The following is a 21,394-nucleotide window of genomic DNA, read 5'->3' as shown; positions in this document are numbered from 1 at the left end:
CTGCTCTGGCTGCTGCTCCACTTCCTGCCAGAAGCAACACGGAGCTTTGAAGGTGCAGCTTCTAGAATCCTGGCTGGGATGAAGATGAACAATCATGGAAGCCCTTGTACTAGGACTTGTGGATTCTTACACGCATCACTATTTAAATGTTTCTGAATCAACAGACATTATTCAATTCCTCGGGGTACAACTTTCTCCACTACAAAGGGGTCCTTTGTCCACTCCTACAGTCTACATACACTTGTAAAGAACATCATGTGTCACGCTATGTTTAGTTTTTGGACATTCAGTCACGTTTTGCACTTCCTGGTTTTGTTTGTTTCCATGCCAACTCATTACTTTTCACCTGTCACGTCCCTGTTCTCAGCCTCACACCTGTTTTCACGAATGATCACTCTTTTTCTTGTCTTCGTCCTGGGATCTTCACACTCGCACGCACCCTACCCATGCTGCACCTCCTTCATGTCTCATGTCCATAGTTCCATGCCGTGTAAGTTTATGTATTTATGCCACAGTGCTAGTTTTGTTTTGTTTGTATATAGTCATGCCATTGTGCTGTTTTGTTTTAAGTATAGTATAGATTATAGCCTTTAAATAGACCTCCTTTTTAGACCAGTTGATCTGCCGCTTCTTTTCTTTCTCTTATGTCCCCCCCTCCCTTGTGGAGGGGGTCCGGTCCGATGACCATGGATGAAGTACTGGCTGTCCAGAGTCGAGACCCAGGATGGACCGCTCATCGGGACCCAGGATGGACCGCTCGCCTGTATCGGTTGGGGACATCTCTACGCTGCTGATCCGCTTGAGATGGTTTCCTGTGGACGGGACTCTCGCTGCTGTCTTGGAGCCACTATGGATTGAACTTTCACAGTATCATGTTAGACCCGCTCGACATCCATTGCTTTCGGTCCCCTAGAGGGGGGGGGTTGCCCACATCTGAGGTCCTCTCCAAGGTTTCTCATAGTCAGCATTGTCACTGGCGTCCCACTGGGTGTGAATTCTCCCTGCCCACTGGGTGTGAGTTTTCCTTGCCCTTTTGTGGGTTCTTCCGAGGATGTTGTAGTCGTAATGATTTGTGCAGTCCTTTGAGACATTTGTGATTTGGGGCTATATAAATAAACATTGATTGACATTGATTGATTATCCGCCATCGAGCGCGCTTTTTCTTCTGCCTTATTTATTGTATTTTGAGTATCAATAAAAAACAGGTACCTGAATTCAGGCCTGGCTCGTCCTGTAATCCCGCTGCGTCGAAGGATCACACAACATCCATGTCCAAGCCTGACACCTGTCATGGTTGTCTTGACTTTCCAGTCATTTCTACAACTCTGACTTTTTTGTGATGTAGTGATTGATTGATTGAAACTTTAATTAGTACCATATTTCCTTGAATTGCCGCCAGGTATATAGTATGCACCTGCCTAGTATTACTGCCGGGTCAAACTCGTTTAAAAAAATAATTAGCGCATGCTTAGCATTACCGCCGGCTCAGGATTAACGCCGTGTCAAACTCGTTTCGCAAAATATTATTTTTTATTAGCGCATGTCTAGAATTTCCACAGGGTCAAACTCGTCACGTCACGAGTGACACTTCACCTGTCGTCATTTTCAAAATGGAGTTGGCTGATTTCAATCATTTGAAATGGCATAAAGGGAAGAAGATTAAGAGCTATTCAGTAGGATTTAAGGTCCAAGCTATTGAATATGCTAAAAAGAACAGTAAGCAGCTATGTTTTATTAATATACAGTAGCTGCGTGTGTCAAGTATGAGTCGTTAAATGACTCCCGCCTCCTGGTGGTAGAGGGCGCTAGTGATTCTTCTTGCGATTACTCGGCTGCAGAAGAAGTGACAACAAGCAGCCATCGTTTATTTTTTTTAACATGGAGGATTACATATCTAAAATAAAACGGTTTTCTAAACTGGACTTTCAATGGAAGCAGGAGGTAATAAAGGAAGATCTCCATCGAGACAGAGAGACTTTTAAAACTGAAGAAAGATAAGGAAGACTTCTATAAACAAGTTATCGATGCTTTTGATCAGAAGGAGCTGCGCATGGACTTCATTTATAAGTAAAGGTAAGACCATAATAACGTTTTTTTTAATTAAATGTGCTTTTCATGATGGTATCCTTACATCACACTCAAATTTATAAGCGCAGGCCTAAATTTACCGCATGCCTTTGGGAAGAGGTTTTAAATGAATTAGCGCCCCGGCAGCAATTCAAGGAAATACAGTATTCCAACATTGAAACTATTCTTCCATTCATACTACATTCTGTCAGCATTCACACGTCATTCCTTCAGGACTTGCTTTGTCTCGTAATGTGTTTATTTCTCCAAATGTTTTCTGGAGCGACCGGCTCCATGCTCACTCTCCCATGGGTTCACTCTCTATCGCCCCCTGGTGGTTGGATGACTGTTGCCTGTTAAAATGATGTCATTCATCGTGCAGTTCTACAAAAAATAATATTTTACTTAAAGTGAATAACCAGGAAATGAGCGAGGAGATGTAATAATCCAGGAGAGCGAATGAGGGTGCATTGATTGATTGATTGAGAAGTTTATTGACATGTTAAAGCAAGTAATCCATGTAATGCTTTAAAAAGGCAAATGGATGGCACAAAAAGCCAAAAGGTTTGTTTCCATTAAATATTTGATACCTTCAGTAATAAAAGATATATAAGCTGTAACATGTTTATAAAAATGATGTTAAGGTTGAGGGGTGCACACTGTGACCCTCCATCATCAAATCATGAGATCCAAAGATTGCAAAAGTACATTTAACAACATTGTGTTCACGCTCCCAAACACGTCTTCTTCCAAACGGGACGTGTGTTTTGACGGCAGTATTGTGTTGCCATGACTGCAGTAATGTGCAATAAAAGCAGTTTGTGGGGTACAAATGTCTATTTAATAAGCCCTTAAAGAGGCTGCAGCCACTTCCTGGCTGCCGGCTCTGACATGTTAATGAGAGGAAGATGTGGATGTCGTCACATATTTGGACGTGGCTGGGTGGAATCTACCTCCTTGGCAGAAGGTGTGTGTAGTACTGGAGTAGTAGGAAGGCTTGTTTCCATTCTGCTCCATGAAATATTCATCACATTTGATACATTCAATTATAAAATATATATAACCTGTAACATGTACACTGTTAGACTATTTATATTATTCACATGTGAATAATGCTATATAATAGATTGTATTTATGTTATTTACATGTGAATAATGCTGTATAATAAACTGTATTTATGTTATTCACATGTGAATAATGCTGTATAATAGACTGTATTTATATTATTCACATGTGAATAATGCTGTATGATAGACTGTGTTATTCACATGTGAATAATGCTGTATGATAGACTGCATTGATATTATTCACATGTGAATAATGCTGTATAATAGACTGTATTTATATTATTCACATGTGAATAATGCTGTATAATAGACTGTATTATTCACATGTGAATAATGCTGTATGACATGTGAATAATGCTGTATAATAGACTGTATTATTCACATGTGAATAATGCTGTATAGTAGACTGCATTTATATTATTCACATGTGAATAATGCCGTATAATAGACTGTATTTATATTATTCACATGTGAATAATGCTGTATAATAGACTATATTATTCACATGTGAATAATGCTGCATAGTAGACTGTATTTATATTATTAACATGTTAATAATGCTGTATAATAACTGCAATAATGTTATTCACATGTGAATAATGCTGTATAATAAACTGTATTTATATTATTCACACATGAATAATGCTGTATAATAGATTGTATTTATGTTATTCACATGCAAATAATGCTGTATAATAGACTGTATTTATATTATTCACGTGTGAATAATGCTGTATAATAAACTATTTATGTTATTCACATGTGAATTATGCTGTATAATAGATTGTATTTATGTTATTCACATGTGAATAATGCTGTATAATAGATTGTATTTATGTTATTCACATGTGAATAATGCTGCATAATAGACTGTATTTATATTATTCACATGTGAATAATGCTGTATAATAGACTGTATTTATGTTATTCACATGTGAATAATGATGTATAATAGACTATATTATTCACATGTGAATAATGCTGCATAGTAGACTGTATTTATATTATTAACATGTTAATAATGCTGTATAATAAACTGTATTTATATTATTCACATGTGAATAATGCTGTATAATAGACTATTTATATTATTCACATGTGAATAATGCTGTATAATAGATTGTATTTATGTTATTCACATGTGAATAATGCTGTATAATAGATTGCATTTATATTATTCACATGTAAATAATGCTGTATAATAGACTGTATTTATGTTATTCACATGTGAATAATGATGTATAATAGACTATTTATATTATTCACATGTGAATAATGCTGTATAATAGATTGCATTTATATTATTCACATGTGAATAATGCTGTATAATAGACTGTATTTATATTATTCACATGTGAATAATGATGTATAATAGACTTTATATTATTCACATGTGAATAATGCTGTATAATAGACTGTATTTATATTATTCACATGTAAATAATGCTGTATAATAGACTGTATTTATATTATTCACATGTGAATAATGATGTATAATAGACTATTTATACTATTCACATGTGAATAATGCTGTATAATAGACTGTATTAATGTTATTCACATGTGAATAATGATGTATAATAGACTATTTATATTATTCACATGTGAATAATGCTGTATAATAGATTGTATTTACGTTATTCACATGTGAATAATGCTGTATGATAGACTGTATTTATGTTATTCACATGTGAATAATGCTGTATAATAGACTATATTATTCACATGTGAATAATGCTGTATAATAGATTGTATTTATGTTATTCACGTGTGAATAATGCTGTATAATAAACTGTATTTATATTATTCACACATGAATAATGCTGTATAATAGATTGTGTCTATGTTATTCACATGTGAATAATGCTGTATAATAGATTGCATTTATATTATTCACATGTAAATAATGCTGTATAATAGACTGTATTTATGTTATTCACATGTGAATAATGATGTATAATAGACTATATTATTCACATGTGAATAATGCTGTATAATAGACTGTATTAATGTTATTCACATGTGAATAATGATGTATAATAGACTATATTATTCACATGTGAATAATGCTGTATAATAGATTGCATTTATATTATTCACATGTAAATAATGCTGTATAATAGACTGTATTAATGTTATTCACATGTGAATAATGATGTATAATAGACTATTTATATTATTCACATGTGAATAATGCTGTATAATAGATTGCATTTATATTATTCACATGTAAATAATGCTGTATAATAGACTGTATTAATGTTATTCACATGTGAATAATGATGTATAATAGACTATTTATATTATTCACATGTGAATAATGCTGTATAATAGATTGTATTTATGTTATTCACATGTGAATAATGCTGGATAATAGACTGTATTTATGTTATTCACATGTGAATAATGCTGTATAGTAGACTGTATTTATGTTATTCACATGTGAATAATGATGTATAATAGACTATTTATATTATTCACATGTAAATAATGCTGTATAATAGACTGTATTTATGTTATTCACATGTGAATAATGATGTATAATAGACTATTTATATTATTCACATGTGAATAATGCTGTATAGTAGACTGTATTTATATTATTCACATGTGAATAATGCTGTATAATAGACTGTATTAATGTTATTCACATGTGAATAATGATGTATAATAGACTATTTATATTATTCACATGTAAATAATGCTGTATAATAGACTGTATTTATGTTATTCACATGTGAATAATGCTGTATAATAGACTGTATTTATGTTATTCACATCTGAATAATGCTGTATAATAGATTGCATTTATATTATTCACGTGTGAATAATGCTGTATAATAAACTGTATTTATATTATTGACATGTAAAAAAAATACCTTATTGTTTATTGTGAGTGAACTGTGGTGCTGAATTTCCCCCAGGGATCATTAAAGTACTTTCTATTCTATTCTATTCTCCTGTAGTACCAGTGTGGACTCCACTTGCCATCACAGTCTCCTCATGAAGTCCGTCATAGTGGAGGTGAGTTAGCCAACAATCCATATCAATGCTAAATGCCTTTGATAAAACTCTCAATATTTGTTCTCTCTGTCTTTTGTGTGAAGAAGCGGAAGTGTGGTCAGTGGTCAGTGGGAGGGACATGCTAACAGCAACAAAGCAACCAAAAGAGCCAACTCCATCCTAGGCTGCCCACTAGTTTGGTTTTATTTGATATAATATTTACAATGACACTTTTACCAAGCAGGTTAGAAAATAATCTTCTGGTTGCAGGGAGATCTTTAAAAAATAAATTGTTAGAAACACTCCCAAAGAAATGTAGATGAAAAGATATGTGTATTTTTTTTTTTAAATCCAATTTGGAAAAATATGAATTGAATTAGAATCAAGATGAATAAGAATCACAATTCGGATGTGAATCCATTTTTTGTGCAGCTCTTTTAGGGGTCTGAGTCTTGGGGTACCCCACGATTCCATCTGATTCCTGGGTGATGATTCGATTCAAACCAAACATATTATTTGGCATAAAACAGGTTGCAGGTTAGAAAAGCGCCTAAAAATAATTTTTTTAAAATTGATTCGTATAAAAATAAAATTCAAATTATAACAATAACGTTTTTTTTTTTTATAAATTGTTGAAAAATCCGAAAAATGTTTGAATCGCAATTGAAGAGAATCGTGATTTGGATGTGAATCAATTGTTTGTGCAGCACTATCAGGATGTCAATCTTTGGGTACCTAATGATTCCATCTGATTCCCGGGGTGATGATTCCATTCAGAATTGATTCTCCACTCAAGCCAATCATATTATTTGGCATTAAACAGGTTACATCTTTGAAAAGATCCTAAAATGTATTTTTTTAAATTGATTCGTATAAAAATAAAATGAGAAATTACATTAAAAAAAATGGTTATCGATTTTAAAAGTTCACAAAAGTTTTAGAATCAGGATGAAAAAGAATCGTGATTTGTATGTCAATCAATTGTTTGTGCACCCTATTAGGATGTGAATCTTTGGGTGCTGAATGATTCGATTCCATTCCTGGGTGATGATTCCATTCAGAATCGATTCTGCATTCAAGCCAATCGTATAAAGTATTATTTGGCATAAAACAGGTTAAGGGTTGGAAAAGCTCCTAAAAATATTTTTTTTAGAAATTGATTTGTATAAATATAAAATTAGGAATTACAACACAAACATTTTTTTTTATACATTTTTGAAAATTCCGAAAAAATGTAAAAACAATCGTGATTTGGATGTGAATCCATTATTTGTGCACACCTATCAAGATGTCAATCTTTGGCTACCTAACGATTCCATCTGATTCCCGGGGTGATGATGACAATAATAATAATAATAATAATAGTGGATTTTATTTGTAAAAGCACTTTAAATTGAGCAAACAATCTCAAAGTGCTACAGTGTATTAAAAAAATAAAAAGATAATAAAAATAAATGAAAATAAAAACTAGGACAGCCTAATAGCTAGAACTAGCACACACATATATATATATAAAAAAGGCTTTTTTAAAAAGAATGTTTTTTTAAGCCTTTTTTTAAAAGCATCCACAGTCTGTGGTGCCCTCAGGTGGTCAGGGAGAGCGTTCCACAGACTGGGAGCAGCGAAGCAGAAAGCCTGGTCTCCTATAGTTTGGAGCTTTGTCCTCGGAGGTTGGAGGAGGTTAGCCAGGTGATGATTCGATTGATTAACATAAAATTGGAAATAAAAATCGGAATTTCAAAACAAAAATTTTTAATACATTTTAGAAAATAGTTATTAATTAAGATTGTGTAATTAGTGTGCAGGTGACAGTCCCTTTAGGGTCGGTCTGAAGAAGAAGGTGTGTGTGAAGTGTCCTGTTTTCCCTTTTGGAATCCTGCCGACGCGGCAAAACACAAAACGTCCTCCATAATTGACCTGACAAGTCCGGCCGTGACTCCATGAATATGCCGCAAAAAGACATTTCTTCTCCGCGTGTGGCGACGTGAGCGTGTGAACGCCGCTGCTTTCTGATGGAAACAAAGGAGGTGTCACCTCACGTTAGCCCCCACCCCCACGGACCACCCCCCCCCCCACCCCCGCAGGTTCTGCTGAGTCGTCGCCGCCGCTTTGCTCCTGACTTGCTCTAACAAGCTTGTTGGAGGAGCATCAAGTGTGTGTGATGAATAATTCACTCTTTGATTTCATACGACTGTGTGTGTGTGTGTGTGTGTGTGTGTGTGTGTGTGTGTGTGTGTGTGTGTGTTGCTCTCATGCAAGCGAGAGATGTTTCACCTCTTTTTCTTTTCATGGATTTATCGTTGAACAATTTCACGACCAAACACACTCGGGACTTCCCATTGGTTTAAAGCCTTGAGGGGGCGGGGCTTTGACCATCATCGACGCAGAGGCGCACGATTAATAATAATCATTCAATATTATAATAAGTATAATTGATTAATAATAGGTGTATAAAGTACACAATATGTTACTGCAGACTAATTAGGAGTCTTTGTTTGTTTACTTGCTACTAAAAGGTGTGCTCACCTGAGCCCACATAGGACAAAGTTATTTCTTAATGTCATGTGACCTCATTCTTCTTCATCTTATTGGTCTGCCTGATATTTGTTCATATTCAATGAGTTGAAGGAAGATGACCTTTTCTTCCATAAAACAACAAAACTGCTGAAAGTTCTGTGTGACATGTTCTTTTTCAAATCTAGTTGTTGCCATTTTCCTGCCATATGGATGCGAAAGTTGATATGTGGTGTGTTTGCAGGGCAGTAAGTAAACAGGTGGGGGTGTGTTTGCAGGGCAGTAAGTAAACAGGGGGTGTGTTTGCAGGGCAGTAAGTAAACAGGGTGTGTTTGCACGGCAGTAAGTAAACAGGGGGTGTGTTTGCAGGGCAGTAAGTAAACAGGTGGGGGGGTGTTTGCAGTGCAGTAAGTAAACAGGTGGGGGGTGTTTGCAGGGCAGTAAGTAAATTTTTGGTGTGTTTACAGGGCAGTAAGTAAAACGGGGGGGTGTTTGCAGGCTAGTAAGTAAATGTGTGGTGTGTTTGCAGGGCAGAAAGTAAACTGGTGGGGGGGTGTTTGCAGGGTAGTAAGTAAACAGGTGGGAGGTGTGTTTGTAGGGCAGTAAGTAAATGTGGGGTGTGTTTGCAGGGCAGTAAGTAAACAGGGGGTGTTTGCAGGGCAGTAAGTAAATGTGGGGTGTGTTTGCAGGGCAGTAAGTAAACAGGGGGGGTGTTTGCAGGGCAGTAAGTAAACAGGGGAGAGTGTTTGCATGGCAGTAAGTAAATGTGTGGTGTGTTTGCAGGGCAGTAAGTAAATGTGTGTTGTGTTTGCATGGCAGTAAGTAAATGTGTGGTGTGTTTGCAGGGCAGTAAGTAAATGTGTGTTGTGTTTGCATGGCAGTAAGTAAACAGGGGGGGTGTTTGCAGGGCAGTAAGTAAACAGGGGAGAGTGTTTGCATGGCAGTAAGTAAATGTGTGTTGTGTTTGCATGGCAGTAAGTAAACAGGGGGGGTGTTTGCAGGGCAGTAAGTAAACAGGGGAGAGTGTTTGCATGGCAGTAAGTAAACAGGGGGGTGTTTGCAGGGCAGTAAGTAAATGTGGGTTGTGTTTGCATGGCAGTAAGTAAATAGGGGGTGTGTTTGCAGGGCAGTAAGTAAATAGGGGGGGTGTTTGCAGGGCAGCAAGTAAACAGGGGGGGTGTTTGCAGGGCAGTAAGTAAATGTGTGTTGTGTTTGTATGGCAGTAAGTAAATAGGGGGGGTGTTTGCAGGGCAGTAAGTAAACAGGGGGGGTGTTTGCAGGGCAGTAAGTAAATGTGTGTTGTGTTTGCATGGCAGTAAGTAAATAGGGGGGGTGTTTGCAGGGCAGTAAGTAAACAGGGGGGGGTGTTTGCAGGGCAGTAAGTAAATGTGTGTTGTGTTTGCAGAGCAGTAAGTAAATGTGTGTTGTGTTTGCAGGGCATTAAGTAAACAGGAGTGTGTTTGCAGGGCAGTAAGTAAATGTGTGTTGTGTTTGCAGGGCAGAGTGCAGCATCATGAATGAGGAGGACACCACCCACAGGTAAAGTTGTGGCCTTAAATCTGTCAATCATTCATAACAACATTGATTTTGCTTCATTATTATTTTTTGGAGTGATGTGTTTAAAAAAAAAAAAGAAGTTTCTTTTACTTGAGTCAACATCGCAACTTTTTCTGCTCCCATTTCTCCTTTTTTGTTACTTTTGTTAATGACATTCTTCCAATGTGTCACGGCCAACTAAAAGAGGAACTTTGGACACCTCCCCCCTTTTTTAACTTGACCTTTTTGACCGACTCGGACCTTCTTCACGTGTCCATGTCGGCGTGTCAGTTGCCATAGCAACAGGGATGGGGACAGGTGAAGACCCCCCCAGGTGACAGAGGTCACAAAGCACAAGAGAATACATCACAGCTTGTGTTTTCTCATTTTTCCAGGAGAGGAAAAATCCCTCAGCTGCCGCTGACCTGGTTATAAAAATAGCTCATTTATCCACACATCAGCCACTTTTTGTCTATTTCCTGCCATCCTTCCTCCTTCCTCCTTCCTCCTCTCCTCCTTCCTCCTTCCTCCTCTCCTCCTTCCTCCTCTCCTCCTTCCTCCTCTCCTCCTTCCTCCTTCCTCCTTCCTCCTCTCCTCATTCCTCCTTCCTCCTCTCCTCCTTCCTCCTTCCTCCTCTCCTCATTCCTCCTTCCTCCTCTCCTCCTTCCTTCTTCCTCCTGTGTTTGCTGGGGATTTAGCCGCAGATGAAAAGCTTAGGCAAGACTTTGCAACATGAAGCTTTCTCCGGCACCTCGTCATAGTCACAGTTCTAGTCATTGTCATAGTCCTAGTCCTAGTCATTGTCATAGTTATAGTCATAGTCCTAGTCCTAGTCCTAGTCATTGTCATAGTCACAGTCCTATTCATTGTCATAGTCCTAGTCCTAGTCCTAGTCCTTGTCATTGTCATTGTCATAGTCATAGTCATAGTCATTGTCATAATGACTAGGACTATGACTATGACAATGACTAGGACTGTGACTGTGACTATGACTATGACAAGGACTAGGACTAGGACTATGACAATGACTAGGACTGTGACTATGACTATGACTATGACAATGATTAGGACTATGACAATGACTAGGACTGTGACTATGACTATGACAATGACTGTGACTATGACTGTCATAGTCATAGTCACAGTCCTAGTCATTGTCATAATGACTAGGACTATGACTATGACAATGACTAGGACTGTGACTGTGACTATGACTATGACAAGGACTAGGACTAGGACTATGACAATGACTAGGACTGTGACTATGACTATGACAATGACTAGGACTGTGACTATGACTATGACTATGACAATGACTAGGACTATGACTATGACAATGACTAGGACTGTGACTATGACTATGACAATGACTGTGACTATGACTGTCATAGTCATAGTCACAGTCCTAGTCATTGTCATAGTCACAGTCACAGTCCTAGTCATTGTCATAGTCACAGTCACAGTCCTAGTCATTGTCATAGTCATAGTCCTAGTCATTGTCATTGTCATAGTCCTAGTCCTAGTCCTAGTCCATCTAGTACAGACCTGCCTCTCATCTTGTTTTTTCATGGCCAACATTCCACTCATCAGTTTGTTGAGTATTCTTCTGCTGCATCTTTTCACCCCCCCCCCCCCCCCCCCCCCCCCCCTCGTTAGCACTCACGTCCTGACGCTAACGAACTCATTAATTGTGCTGGCGCCTGCTTTGATGTGACTTGCACACGTCTGATGTCTTTAAAGTGTTGTGTAACGTCACTGACTTGTTTTCTCAAAGTACTTCAGTTTAAACCTCAAACTTCTGGCATTTGGGGGCCAAAAGGGCCTCAAAGTAAAGTTGTTGTCGTTTGGAGCGTTTTTAAAACTTTTAATACATATAAAGTTCAGTAAGAAATAAGGTTGAGTTACAAATAAGGTTTGTTTTTTTTGTTTTTTAAAAAGGTTAATTTACAAAAATGTTTTTTCACATATAAGATTCAGTCAGAAAAAAGGTTCAGTTACAAAAATATTCCGGTACAAAAAAGTTCAGATACAAAATAAACGTCTTAGTTACAAAAAGGTTCTGCTACAAATAAGGTTCAGCTACAAAAATGGTTCAGTATCAAAAAAGGTTCAGTCACAACTCAAAAAAAGGTTCAGTCACAACTCAACGCCAAAAAAAACGGAAATGCTGATTATCGGTCCTGCTAGACACCGACCTCTATTTAATAATACAACTCTAACATTTGACAACCAAACAATAAAACAAGGCGACACGGTAAAGAATCTGGGTATTATCTTCGACCCAACTCTCTCCTTTGAGGCACACATTAAAAGCGTTACTAAAACGGCCTTCTTTCATCTCCGTAATATCGCTAAAATTTGCTCCATTCTGTCCACTAAAGACGCCGAGATCATTATCCATGCGTTTGTTACGTCTCGCCTCGATTACTGTAACGTATTATTTTCAGGTCTCCCCATGTCTAGCATTAAAAGATTACAGTTGGTACAAAATGTGGCTGCTAGACTTTTGACAAGAACAAGAAAGTTTGATCACATTACGCCTGTACTGTATATACCTTTATATACATATATACATACATATATACCTATACTGTATATACCTTTATATACATATATACATACATATATACTGTATATACCTTTATATACATATATACATACATATATACCTATACTGTATATACCTTTATATACATAAATACATACATATATACCTATACTGTATATACCTTTATATACATATATACATACATATATACTGTATATACCTTTATATACATATATACATACATATATACCTATACTGTATATACCTTTATATACATATATACATACATATATACCTATACTGTATATACCTTTATATACATATATACATACATATATACCTATACTGTATATACCTTTATATACATATATACATACATATATACCTGCACTGGCTTCCTGTGCACTTAAGATGTGACTTTAAGGTTTTACCTACTTACGTATAAAATACTACACGGTCTAGCTCCATTCTATCTTGCCGATTGTATTGTACCATATGTCCCGGCAAGAAATCTGCCTCAAAGGACTCCGGCTTATTAGTGATTCCCAAAGCCCAAAAAAAGTCTGCGGGCTGTAGAGCGTTTTCATTTCGGGCTCCAGTACTCTGGAATGCCCTCCCGGTAACAGTTCGAGATGCCACCTCAGTAGAAGCATTTAAGTCTCACCTTAAAACTCATTTGTATACTCTAGCCTTTAAATAGACTCCCTTTTTAGACCAGTTGATCTGCCGTATCTTTTCTTTTTCTCCTATGTCCCACTCTCCCCTGTGGAGGGGGTCCGGTCCGATCCGGTGGCCATGTACTGCTCGCCTGTGTATCGGCTGGGGACATCTCTGCGCTGTTGATCCGCCTCCGCTTGGGATGGTTTCCTGCTGGCTCCGCTGTGAACGGGACTCTCGCTGCTGTGTTGGATCCGCTTTGGACTGGACTCTCGCGACTGTGTTGGATCCATTGTGGATTGAACTTTCACAGTATCATGTTAGACCCGCTCGACATCCATTGCTTTCCTCCTCTCCAAGGTTCTCATAGTCATCATTGTCACCGACGTCCCACTGGGTGTGAGTTTTCCTTGCCCTTATGTGGGCCTACCGAGGATGTCGTAGTGGTTTGTGCAGCCCTTTGAGACACTAGTGATTTAGGGCTATGTAAGTAAACATTGATTGATTGATTGATTGATTGATTGTCGTTTGGAGCGTTTTAAAACTTTTAATACATATGAAGTTCAGTAAGAAATAAGGTTGAGTTACAAATAAGGTTTGTTTTTTTTGTTTTTTAAAAAGGTTAATTTACAAAAAAAAAAATTCACATATAAGATTCAGTCAGAAAAAAGGTTCAGTTACAAAAATATTCCGGTACAAAAAAGTTCAGATACAAAATAAACGTCTTAGTTACAAAAAGGTTCTGCTACAAATAAGGTTCAGTATCAAAAAAGGTTCAGTCACAAGTAAGGTTGTTTGAAGAATATTTAGTTACAAAAATATTCAGTTACACAAAAACGTTTTAGTTACAAAATAAGGTTCAGTTACAAAAAAGATTCAGTCACAAATAAGGTTCAGTTACAAAAATATTCCGGTACAAAAAGGTTCAGTTACAAAAAAAACGGTTAAGTTACAAAAACGGTTCAGATACAAAAAACATTCAGTCACAAATAAGGTTCAGTTACAAAAATATTCCGATACAAAAAGGTTCAGTATGTGAGGTGACAGTATGTGAGGTGACAGTATGTGAGGTGACAGTATGTGAGGTGACAGTATGTGAGGTGACAGTATGTGAGGTGACAGTATGTGAGGTGACAGTATGTGAGGTGACAGTATGTGAGGTGACAGTATGTGAGGTGACAGTATGTGAGGTGACAGTATGTGAGGTGACAGTATGTGAGGTATGAGGTGACAGTATGTGAGGTGACAGTATGTGAGGTGACAGTATGTGAGGTGACAGTATGTGAGGTGACAGTATGTGAGGTGACAGTATGTGAGGTGACAGTATGTGAGGTGACAGTATGTGAGGTGACAGTATGTGAGGTGACAGTATGTGAGGTGACAGTATGTGAGGTGACAGTATGTGAGGTGACAGTATGTGAGGTGTGAGGTGACAGTATGTGAGGTGTGAGGTGACAGTATGTGAGGTGACAGTATGTGAGGTGTGAGGTGACAGTATGTGAGGTGTGAGGTGACAGTATGTGAGGTGACAGTATGTGAGGTGACAGTATGTGAGGTGTGAGGTGGACAGTATGTGAGGTGACAGTATGTGAGGTGACAGTATGTGAGGTGACAGTATGTGAGGTGACAGTATGTGAGGTATGAGGTGACAGTATGTGAGGTGACAGTATGTGAGGTGACAGTATGTGAGGTGACAGTATGTGAGGTGACAGTATGTGAGGTGACAGTATGTGAGGTGTGAGGTGACAGTATGTGAGGTGTGAGGTGACAGTATGTGAGGTGACAGTATGTGAGGTGACAGTATGTGAGGTGACAGTATGTGAGGTGACAGTATGTGAGGTATGAGGTGACAGTATGTGAGGTGACAGTATGTGAGGTGACAGTATGTGAGGTGTGAGGTGACAGTATGTGAGGTGTGAGGTGACAGTATGTGAGGTGACAGTATGTGAGGTGACAGTATGTGAGGTGACAGTATGTGAGGTGACAGTATGTGAGGTGACAGTATGTGAGGTGACAGTATGTGAGGTGTGAGGTGACAGTATGTGAGGTGTGAGGTGACAGTATGTGAGGTGACAGTATGTGAGGTGTGAGGTGACAGTATGTGAGGTGTGAGGTGACAGTATGTGAGGTGTGAGGTGACAGTATGTGAGGTGACAGTATGTGAGGTGACAGTATGTGAGGTGACAGTATGTGAGGTGACAGTATGTGAGGTGTGAGGTGACAGTATGTGAGGTGTGAGGTGACAGTATGTGAGGTGACAGTATGTGAGGTGACAGTATGTGAGGTGTGAGGTGACAGTATGTGAGGTGACAGTATGTGAGGTGACAGTATGTGAGGTGTGAGGTGACAGTATGTGAGGTGACAGTATGTGAGGTGACAGTATGTGAGGTGTGAGGTGACAGTATGTGAGGTGACAGTATGTGAGGTGACAGTATGTGAGGTGACAGTATGTGAGGTGTGAGGTGACAGTATGTGAGGTGTGAGGTGACAGTATGTGAGGTGACAGTATGTGAGGTGTGAGGTGACAGTATGTGAGGTGACAGTATGTGAGGTGACAGTATGTGAGGTGTGAGGTGACAGTATGTGAGGTGACAGTATGTGAGGTGACAGTATGTGAGGTGACAGTATGTGAGGTGACAGTATGTGAGGTGTGAGGTGACAGTATGTGAGGTGTGAGGTGACAGTATGTGAGGTGACAGTATGTGAGGTGTGAGGTGACAGTATGTGAGGTGTGAGGTGACAGTATGTGAGGTGACAGTATGTGAGGTGACAGTATGTGAGGTGACAGTATGTGAGGTGACAGTATGTGAGGTGTGAGGTGACAGTATGTGAGGTGTGAGGTGACAGTATGTGAGGTGACAGTATGTGAGGTGACAGTATGTGAGGTGTGAGGTGACAGTATGTGAGGTGACAGTATGTGAGGTGACAGTATGTGAGGTGTGAGGTGACAGTATGTGAGGTGACAGTATGTGAGGTGACAGTATGTGAGGTGTGGGAGGTGACAGTATGTGAGGTGACAGTATGTGAGGTGACAGTATGTGAGGTGACAGTATGTGAGGTGTGAGGTGACAGTATGTGAGGTGTGAGGTGACAGTATGTGAGGTGACAGTATGTGAGGTGTGAGGTGACAGTATGTGAGGTGACAGTATGTGAGGTGACAGTATGTGAGGTGTGAGGTGACAGTATGTGAGGTGACAGTATGTGAGTGACAGTATGTGAGGTGACAGTATGTGAGGTGACAGTATGTGAGGTGTGAGGTGACAGTATGTGAGGTGTGAGGTGACAGTATGTGAGGTGACAGTATGTGAGGTGTGAGGTGACAGTATGTGAGGTGTGAGGTGACAGTATGTGAGGTGACAGTATGTGAGGTGACAGTATGTGAGGTGACAGTATGTGAGGTATGAGGTGACATATGTGAGGTGACAGTATGTGAGGTGACAGTATGTGAGGTGTGAGGTGACAGTATGTGAGGTGTGAGGTGACAGTATGTGAGGTGACAGTATGTGAGGTGACAGTATGTGAGGTGACAGTATGTGAGGTGACAGTATGTGAGGTATGAGGTGACAGTATGTGAGGTGACAGTATGTGAGGTGACAGTATGTGAGGTGTGAGGTGACAGTATGTGAGGTGTGAGGTGACAGTATGTGAGGTGACAGTATGTGAGGTGACAGTATGTGAGGTGACAGTATGTGAGGTGACAGTATGTGAGGTGACAGTATGTGAGGTGACAGTATGTGAGGTGACAGTATGTGAGGTGACAGTATGTGAGGTGTGAGGTGACAGTATGTGAGGTGACAGTATGTGAGGTGTGAGGTGACAGTATGTGAGGTGACAGTATGTGAGGTGACAGTATGTGAGGTGTGAGGTGACAGTATGTGAGGTGTGAGGTGACAGTATGTGAGGTGACAGTATGTGAGGTGACAGTATGTGAGGTGACAGTATGTGAGGTGACAGTATGTGAGGTGTGAGGTGACAGTATGTGAGGTGACAGTATGTGAGGTGACAGTATATGAGGTGACAGTATGTGAGGTATGTAAGAAGGTGTGCTTGCTGTCTGTGAGAAGGAGAGACAAGAAGGAGCCTGTAGTGTAATGCCAGCAGCTAAAAGTAACTGTGTGAGAAGGTATACTCCAATATCACCACATAGTCATTTTCTGTAGACCAACCTGCCATACATCTAGTATATTCCATACATCTAGTATATTCCATACATCTAGTACATTCCATACATCTAGTATATTCCATACATCTAGTACATTCCATACATCTAGTATATTCCATACATCTAGTACATTCCATACATCTAGTACATTTCATACATCTAGTATATTCCATACATCTAGTACATTCCATACATCTAGTATATTCCATACATCTAGTACATTCCATACATCTAGTATATTCCATACATCTAGTACATTCCATACATCTAGTATATTCCATACATCTAGTACATTCCATACATCTAGTATATTCCATACATCTAGTATATTCCATACATCTAGTACATTCCATACATCTAGTATATTCCATACATCTAGTACATTCCATACATCTAGTATATTCCATACATCTAGTACATTCCATACATCTAGTACATTTCATACATCTAGTATATTCCATACATCTAGTACATTCCATACATCTAGTATATTCCATACATCTAGTACATTCCATACATCTAGTATATTCCATACATCTAGTACATTCCATACATCTAGTATATTCCATACATCTAGTACATATTCCATAAGCCAGTATATTCCATACATCTAGTACATTCCATATGTCCACTATATTCCATATATCTAGTACATTCCATACATCTAGTACATTCCATGTATGGCCAGCCTTAGTCCTGAGTGAGCAAGATGGCAGCAGTAATAATAATAATAAGAAACACACATGAGAACATCTTTTGGAACTTCTCAAGTGAAATTCTCCATCTTGTTTTTATTGCAACTTTAAGCCGACTCAGCATGTTGTTCAAGTCTGCTCCTCTGTTGCTGCTCACTGCTGCCCTCATTCATCTCTCCTGCTGCTTCTACATGGCGGCCATGCTTCCACATGCATGGCCTGCACACACACACACACACACACACACACACACACACACACACACACACACACACACACACACACGTGCGCCCTCCTGGTGAACTCTGACCCCCCCCCCACCCCCCCCCCCCCCCCCCCCCCCCCCCCCCCCCCCCCCCCCCCCCCCCCCCCCCCCCCCCCCCCCCCACATCAACATGGTTCCTCACCTCTCACCTTCTGGCTTCGGTAGATAGTATGTCTGCTCCTCCTTCTTCTCCTCCTCTCTCTGCTCTGCATTCTTTATAAAAAGTCCTCCTGAGCCTCATTGTCCTGTTGGAGGACTTTCACCTGACACTCCACTCTCCAAAGACTTGCAGGAAGGTCTGCCTTTGACAACATAGACCAGTCTTACAAACAAGTTTGACAACATAAACAAGTCCTTAGGCAAGTTTGACAACATAAGCGAGTCTTCAAAAAAGTTTGACAACATAAACAAATCTTAGAACAAGTTTGACAACATAAACAAATCTTAGAACAAGTTTGAGAACATAAGTTAGTGTGAGAACATAAAGTCTTAGAACATAAGCAAGTCTTACAACCAGTCCTAGGACATAAGCAAGTCTTAAAACAAGTTTGAGAACATAGGTGAGTATTAGAACAAGTCCTACAACATAAGCGAGTCTTTGAAAAGTTTGACAACATAAACGAGTTTGAAAACATAAGCGAGTCTTAGAACATGTTTAAGAACATCAGCCAATTGGAGAACATAAGCAAGTCTTAGAACAGGTTTGAGAACATAGGCCAGTCTTAGCACAGTTTGAGAACATAAACAAGTCTTAGCACAAGTTTGATAACATAAACAAGTCTTAGAGCAAGTTTGATAACATAAACAAGTCTTAGAGCAAGTTTGATAACATAAACAAGTCTTAGAGCAAGTTTGATAACATAAACAAGTCTTCCAACAAGTTTGATAACATAAACAAGTCTTAGAACAAGTTTGATAACATAAACAAGTCTTAGAGCAAGTTTGATAACATAAACAAGTCTTAGAGCAAGTTTGATAACATAAACAAGTCTTCCAACAAGTTTGATAACATGAACAAGTCTTAGAACAAGTTTGATAACATAAACAAGTCTTAGAGCAAGTTTGATAACATAAACAAGTCTTAGAGCAAGTTTGATAACATAACAAGTCTTAGAACAAGTTTGATAACATAAACAAGTCTTAGAGCAAGTTTGATAACATAAACAAGTCTTCCAACAAGTTTGATAACATAAACAAGTCTTAGAACAAGTTTGATAACATAAACAAGTCTTAGAACAAGTTTGATAACATAAACAAGTCTTAGAGCAAGTTTGAGAAAATAAGTGAGTGTGAGAACATAAGCAAGTCTTAGAACATAAACAAGTCTTAGAGAGTCTTAGAACCAGTCCTAGCACATAAGCAAGACTTAGGACCTAAGCAAGTCTTAGGACATAAGTAAGTCTTAGTACCAGTCTAGAACATAAGCAAGTCTTAAAACAGAGTTGGGTAACATAGGTGAGTATTACAACAAGTCCCAAAACATAAGCGAGTGTTTGAAACTTTGACAACATAAGAGTTTGAGAACAAATGTGAGTCTTAAACAAGTTTGGGAACATAAACAAGTCTTAGAGCAAGTTTGAGAACATAGGCCAGTCTTAGAACAAGTTTGAGAACATAAACAAGTCTTAGCACAAGTTTGATAACATAAACAAGTCTTAGAGCAAGTTTGATAACATAAACAAGTCTTAGAGCAAGTTTGATAACATAAACAAGTCTTAGAGCAAGTTTGATAACATAAACAAGTCTTCCAACAAGTTTGATAACATAAACAAGTCTTAGAACAAGTTTGATAACATAAACAAGTCTTAGAGCAAGTTTGATAACATAAACAAGTCTTAGAGCAAGTTTGATAACATAAACAAGTCTTCCAACAAGTTTGATAACATGAACAAGTCTTAGAACAAGTTTGATAACATAAACAAGTCTTAGAGCAAGTTTGATAACATAAACAAGTCTTAGAGCAAGTTTGATAACATAAACAAGTCTTCCAACAAGTTTGATAACATAAACAAGTCTTAGAACAAGTTTGATAACATAAACAAGTCTTAGAACAAGTTTGATAACATAAACAAGTCTTAGAGCAAGTTTGAGAAAATAAGTGAGTGTGAGAACATAAGCAAGTCTTAGAACATAAACAAGTCTTAGAGAGTCTTAGAACCAGTCCTAGCACATAAGCAAGACTTAGACCTAAGCAAGTCTTAGGGACATAAGTAAGTCTTAGTACCAGTCCTAGAACATAAGCAAGTCTTAAAACAGAGTTGGGTAACATAGGTGAGTATTACAACAAGTCCCAAAACATAAGCGAGTGTTTGAAACTTTGACAACATAAGAGTTTGAGAACAAATGTGAGTCTTAAAACAAGTTTGGGAACATAAACAAGTCTTAGAGCAAGTTTGAGAACATAGGCCAGTCTTAGAACAAGTTTGATAACATAAACAAGTCTTAGAACAAGTTTGATAACATAAACAAGTCTTAGAGCAAGTTTGAGAAAATAAGTGAGTGTGAGAACATAAGCAAGTCTTAGAACATAAACAAGTCTTAGAAAAAGTCTTAGACACAAAAAGTCTTAGAACAGTCCCAGGACATTAGAGAGTCTTAGAACCAGTCCTAGCACATAAGCAAGACTTAGGACCTAAGCAAGTCTTAGGACATAAGTAAGTCTTAGAACCAGTCCTAGGACATAAGCAAGTCTTAAAACAGAGTTGGTTAACATAGGTGAGTATTACAACAAGTCCCAAAACATAAGCGAGTGTTTGAAACTTTGACAACATAAGAGTTTGAGAACAAATGTGAGTCTTAAAACAAGTTTGGGGACATAAGCAAGTCTTAGAACAAGTTTAAGAACATAGGCCAGTCTTAGAACAAGTTTGAGAACATAA

The 21,394-nt window shown here is 38.4% G+C and overlaps 1 protein-coding gene across 1 annotated transcript in view; it reads left to right on the top strand.

The window, feature by feature from the left end:
* LOC133569077 (zinc finger protein 438-like) overlaps positions 1 to 21,394 on the top strand; it is a 111,075-nt gene that overhangs the window by 80,831 nt on the left and 8,850 nt on the right. Inside the window, 2 exon segments of the mRNA XM_061921213.1 lie at positions 6,102 to 6,159; positions 10,150 to 10,191. The gene's annotated coding sequence lies outside the window, so the exon portion shown is untranslated.

Source organism: Nerophis ophidion, linkage group LG15, assembly GCF_033978795.1.
Source record: "Nerophis ophidion isolate RoL-2023_Sa linkage group LG15, RoL_Noph_v1.0, whole genome shotgun sequence".
In the NCBI taxonomy this organism is placed as follows: Eukaryota; Metazoa; Chordata; class Actinopteri; order Syngnathiformes; family Syngnathidae; genus Nerophis; species Nerophis ophidion.
This window is presented reverse-complemented; position numbering and strand designations above follow the sequence as displayed.